The sequence below is a fragment of the Heptranchias perlo genome, chromosome 24 (assembly GCF_035084215.1).
Source record: "Heptranchias perlo isolate sHepPer1 chromosome 24, sHepPer1.hap1, whole genome shotgun sequence".
Taxonomy (NCBI): Eukaryota; Metazoa; Chordata; class Chondrichthyes; order Hexanchiformes; family Hexanchidae; genus Heptranchias; species Heptranchias perlo.
In genome coordinates, this window is record NC_090348.1 from 13,117,264 (window position 1) to 13,123,263 (window position 6,000).

The window sequence follows — 6,000 nt, forward strand, 5'->3', positions numbered from 1 at the left end:
AGATCATAACCACTGCTCCCATTTTTTTGGACAGCAAGTGCTGGTAATGGTTCTGCTGCTGCCATTTACAGTTACTCCTGACCGGTCTTTTTGTTTCTTAACTTGTCCCATTACCACCCTCCTTGCCTTGCACCATCATCCCTTTAGTCACTTAATCTCTCTTGCCCTCTACCCTATCACAGACCTTCCCTTTTGTTATCTCCTCCCTCCCCTCTTTCCCTGGCTCTGTACTTGCTTAAAAACTTTAACTCTAACATCTTCCAGTTCTGACGAAAGGTCTTTGACCTGAAACATTAACTCTGTTTCTCTCTCCACAGATGCTGCCTCACTTGCTGAGCTTCTCCAGCATTTTCTGTTTTTATTTCAGTTTTCCAGCATCCGCAGTATTTTGCTTTTGACCCTTCTTATATTTGTAGGTCCATGTTGGCAGCATAAAAAATTACCAAAAATACCCTTTAAGAGTCATGCCTCATCCCAAACCTCTTCTTGATCTCATCACAAACGGCAAATTCCATAGGCAAGCTGATCCTCCCTTATGTTCACACACTTTAGCCAGGCTGTTTAGTATATGCAATACTGTCCACTGTCTGTTGTAAACTTCCTATCAGGTGCTACTTAGAATTCCACATCAATTTGAAAGACAGATACTATCAACAATGTTAGACAATATTTGCAACAGTGTAAACTGTTACAGGTTTATTTATTAAAGAGTTATTTATAGAAGCAAGCAGTATTGGAGAGATACTGAACAGTTCACAAAGAGTTAATCAGACAAACAAGGCAGACATGTCCTTTGAAATTGAAACCAGCTAAGTTTATCAACAGATGTACCCTATTTTGAATCATTACACTCTAAGTTAGCATTTCTCACCTGGGAAATTGCATTCTTAGCAGCTTGAGCTAGATAAGGCAATAAACTCTGGGCACTGGTCTTTAACCAACCATGCCAATCACACAGGACCAGGTTATGGTCTAACCATGTTTCAAATTCCCACCTACAGGGGTGCTGGAATTCATTAACAGCAGGAAATAAATAGTCCCTCTTTTTAAATCAGTGTCACATGGATCATGGCCTCCTTAATTTTCTTTTCTCCTTTAAAATAAGTTCAGCTCTGCAAGTCCTGGAATCATACCAGTTCCTCTTCTCTCAACAATCAAAGAATGTATTTCTTAAGGTAGAATGCCCAAAATATTCTACATCCAGTCTCAAGTTATACGGGCAACTTATAATCAAAATGACCATAAGATGCATCCTAGTGTTTGATTATTTTGCTTATAGTTTCAAATTGCCATGACTTCACTTTGAATCCAGTAAATAACTTCAGATCCTTTCCCTTCTCACTGTCTACATCTCAATTATTGAAGGGAAAGACTGACTTCAGAATATATGCTGAAAATGTCTCATCGTTATGACAAAATAAACTATTCATGACAATTTAGTTAGGGGCTTGTGTGTGTCCAGTGAGACACAAACACCTGGGTCTGCTATTTCTAAATAAAAGGCTGATAACAATTAGTTTAATGTATTTAACATTGTTACACTTCACAAACAAAACTTTCATGTAATGTGTAAAAGCCACCCCAGTAGGGTTGCAATTCAACATGGGAGTAATTTTAAATCAGATGAGGCAGCATTTTCAGAAGAATAGTCATACTATGAAAATAGCTCATATCTGTACTCAACCATGAATAATTTTCAATTTCCAGTCTGCTCTAACTGATCAATATGCCCAAGTACCACTGAATCAGACTCCTGGAGTAGGTCAAAGATGTCGAATGAGGAAAAAATGTTACTGTATATACCCACATACAAGATGATGCCCCAGATCCCCCCCTCAAAAAAAGCCCTAAGATGAGAATTATTACAAAACTTCTATCCATTAAACTTCAAGCTTTACATCACCTTGTGTCCATAAATACATGCCTTCTCTGACCTTTCTCACTTTAGTCAGCAAATCCTATCTACACTTCCTCTGTTTTGATATTTAAATGGCAACCTCGCTCTCCACTCCAGTTATGGCTGCTGCGGATTTAAAATCTCCTCTCCCTGCATCCATTCTGACTGTGGAAGTTGGAAGAGTTAACAATTAAATATCATACCGCAGGAGGGGTGGCGAGGAGTGAGCATTGACAACAATAATGGATAGGAATGCATCACTATGGTGGGGAGCTGGGTCAGCCATTTTAATGAAATTGCTTCATTAGGAAGGGAAATCCGAGGGTGGATACGAGACAATCCCAACAGGGACATCAATTTCTAGTTTAAATTTGATCATTCTTGATTGCAGCATCCTTCACGTAGTAAGACCTGTCTCTCTCTGTCTTTTGCTCATGATTAACATACGTAATAAACACCTTTGTATATTCTGCATCAACTAGAGGAGAGCTAACTAGAATAGGGACGGTACAAGGGAGAATGCATTCTAGGATCATGTCATGGCCAACATTAAAAGTTAGTGGGACTGCCTCCGTGGCAGTTTTTGTTGATAAACGAGCCTCATTCCTGTAATTTGACGACCTTTTTTCAAAGGTGGGTATTTTTTTTTGTAGTCAAAGACATTCCTATGTTGGGGGGGGGGGGGTGGGGGGGGAGAATTCTCACCCAATTGTTAGAAATCCCTACAGATTTAACTCACATAGAACAATTACGGAAGCAGCTATCCAGCATTAAAAAAATAGCCCCAACCCAACTTTACATTGAATGTAAACCACACAAAAGGTTGCAGTGGAACATGCTTCAAGGATAAATGCATTCATTGAATCAGATGATAGCAACAGATCATCTATATGCCTGAAAAATATTGCACTCTACCTACATTAGGCTAATAAACAGGTCACACTCTACCTACATTAGGCTAATATATAGGTCGCAGTCTACCTTACATTAGGCTAATAGGTTGAAGAGATTTTTAAAAATGCAAATGACAAACTATTAGAACTCTAGTATTTTTTTAACAATCACCCAAAATATACTGCATTCTTGAAACAAGTTTTATTATTCTGGTGGAATTTCTGAGGCAAATTTTAGTTAGTTTAATTTTGCTTTGCATCAATACATGTCACAGTGTATTCTTATAATGAAAGATTGGAGCAGTGGTTTACCTTGTAACATATTACTATGAAACAGCTAAAATTACACACTGTCTCATGTAAATATTTTGTTGCCCCAGTAATGATTCAAATGGACAACAGATTCTCACAGGTACTGATTCAATTTTTAAAAATTATATCTCTAACACTTTGGGATGTTTTTCTATGTTAAAGGTGCTATATCAATGCAAGTTCTTGAATCATACAATTTAAACTCAAGCACTGTGTAATTTAAAGTCTAGCAATGTGTATGGGTGTGTGTGTTTGTGGTTTATTTCATTCAAAATGGATCAGCATTTCCTCTAACCATTACAGAATAATCTTCTCATAATTTCACTATAAAATAAACCTTAAACTGGTGAAACAAATTTAAACTTCACTGAGCCTTTAGGTTGTAAAGTTTTAAATCACTAACATTCAAACTAAACTTTCAGATTGATCACTGAAAACTACAAGTACTACTGAACAGTAAAATGATCACCAACACCATTGCACTAGATTTCACATTACTGGGACAACAAAATATTTACATGAGACAGTGTGTAAATTTAGGTGTTTCATAGTAATATTCATGTTACAAGGTAAACCACTGCTCCAATCTTTCATTGTAAGAGCCACCTGAAGATTGTTTCTTTGCCAGAATTTGAATAAATTGGATTAAAAAGGCTGAGTTGCATTTATATAACACCTTATCACATTTCAAATGTCTGAAAAGGGGCCCCACACAATGAACTAATTTGAAGTACAGTGACTTATGCAGACAAATAGAACAGCCATTTTGAGACCAGAAAGATCCAACAAACATCCATGAGATGAATGGCCAGATTACATAGAAGATAAAATTAAACCTAAAGAAACACCTGCTCATCTATAGTTTGGCTCCTGAACTTGAGTACCAAATGTTTGGCCAAGCCACTTAAAGGGGTCAGCGAGCCTAAAATCAGTTGAGAGTCACTGTCCACCATTTTGTGTTTTATTTCCTTACTTTGGGAGGAAGGTTACAGTATGAGCTGTGCAAAATATACAGATTGTTTGTATTGTGCTGCACCCTGCAGACCAGTGCGCACTTGAAAATCAATAAGGAACACTTCAGTCTGCAGATCAATAATTACGTGGTAGAATGCCTAAATTATGCTTTAAGAACAAAATTAAAGCTCAGCCCAAGCAGTGCTTTTTCTCTTCTTCTCTTGTATCATGGTGGGTTACAATTCCGTAGGCACAGCGAACCCTCTAGCACCTCACCCAAGCCGTTGCAGCAAATGTGGACAGACTATTTTGCTACAATCAAGCCTTATCATGTATTTCTTTTTAAGATGACATTTTGTGCAGTTTCTGATCAAAGTGAACCGCCCAACATCCACATGGAACAACGTCAAATAGATTGGTTACCTTGTAAAAAAAAATGTAAATTTGCTGCCCAGTTAAAACCCATCATTTCCTGCCTCCCCCTCTCCAAAACCACTGATATCATCACTGATGAGCCAGTTTCCCAGGGTAGCCAGAGAGCTTATTAACTTTGGCAAAACACACACTATTAGCACAACAATACCAGTTTTCTGGATCAGCTCCTAAATGGTTTTACCAAACCTCTCTACTATCCCAATTTCAGAGTTAGTTTTAACCCTTTCCCAGGTTCAGAATGTCATTCACAAATTTTAAAACGTCAGCACCTCTTTTGGAGTTACAGAAATTTGGAAATAGTATGGATTGTGCATGTTCTCCTCTCTCTCCCCACCCTCCCCCCATTTCTCAATATTGCACATGGGGCTGCACTGTTTAAAACTTGAACAATGTACATCAAAATGTAATGATCCATTAATCTATCTGATTGCAAACCAATAAAACACAGACCAAAGCTCCCTTAGTTTGTGTTTGCAGAAACCACAATAGCTCAAAAGGTACAAACACAGTTTTAGTTTATAGAATCATAGAAATTACAACGGAGAAGGGCGCTATTTGGCTCAATGTTCCTGTGCTAATCTTCAACTGGCGCTATCGCCTCTAATCTGATTTCCCTGCCCCCATTTTTTTGTGTGTATTCTTCCATCTCCCCCTTTGAAGTGATGTTATAGCCCCTTCACCTTCTAATAACTGTGAGGCGGGAGGAACCTCATTGATATTAAATTATTAAGTGTAGGGACATTATTGGATTTGATGCCAGAGTCTCTGATGCTGCCAATCTCGCTCTGTTTTTGGGGCCTGGACCCCTTGGTTTGCAGACTGACAGGTGACCCCCGTCAAAAACTCAAGAAGAGCCGACCCCTGATATGACCAGCCTCGCCTCGCCCCGCCAGCCCTGCCGCCGAGCAGCGAGACGCCACGGTCGGCTCCGCCTCTCAATATACCCCCGGCACTCCGAGCACCGCCCCTCCCCCGACCAGAGGGACGCCTGAGAGACTCCAAATTACGTGCGTGACGAGTCCGCTCAGTCGCTGCCTCCGCCGAGGCCCGGCATCTGCCCCCCTCCCTCTCCCTCTCCTCACCTCACTCACCCCGCCCGGCCGCTCCGGCACCGTCGCCGCCGTCTCATCCACAACGAGCCGGCCGCTGTATCCCAGCAACCGGCGCTGGCTAATCACAGGCAGCCTCTCCACCAGCCTCATCCCCTGCGGGGTCACAGGCGGTCCAATCAGAGTGCCACCTCGACAGTTCGGGCGCAGAGGGAGGCCATTCGGCCCATTGTGTCGGTGCTGGCCCAAAAAAGAGCTGCTCAGCTCAATCCCACGTTCCGGCTCTTGGTCCCTAAGCCCTGAGGGTCACTGCACTTCAAGTCCACCTGCCCAGCTTCATTCCCTAAAACGAAATCCAGAACTGCCTCCCTTCTTGTTGGGCTTGCTACAGGCAGGTAATTTTTTTTAAAACATATATTCCAAAATATACTTTATTTCATAACATTTAAAAGGTACACAC

General features: G+C 40.7%; 1 protein-coding gene across 2 annotated transcripts in view; it reads right to left on the reverse strand.

Annotated features, from left to right (window-relative positions):
- Window positions 1-5,650, reverse strand: part of bpgm (2,3-bisphosphoglycerate mutase) — a 32,226-nt gene extending 26,576 nt beyond the window's left edge. The window contains exon 1 of one of the 2 annotated variants that reach the window (XM_068004785.1): window positions 5,583-5,650. The gene's annotated coding sequence lies outside the window, so the exon portion shown is untranslated. Of the gene's footprint in view, window positions 1-5,573 lie in introns of both variants that reach the window. The other variant, XM_068004784.1, reaches the window with a different exon arrangement.
- Window positions 5,651-6,000: the final 350 nt, after the last annotated feature.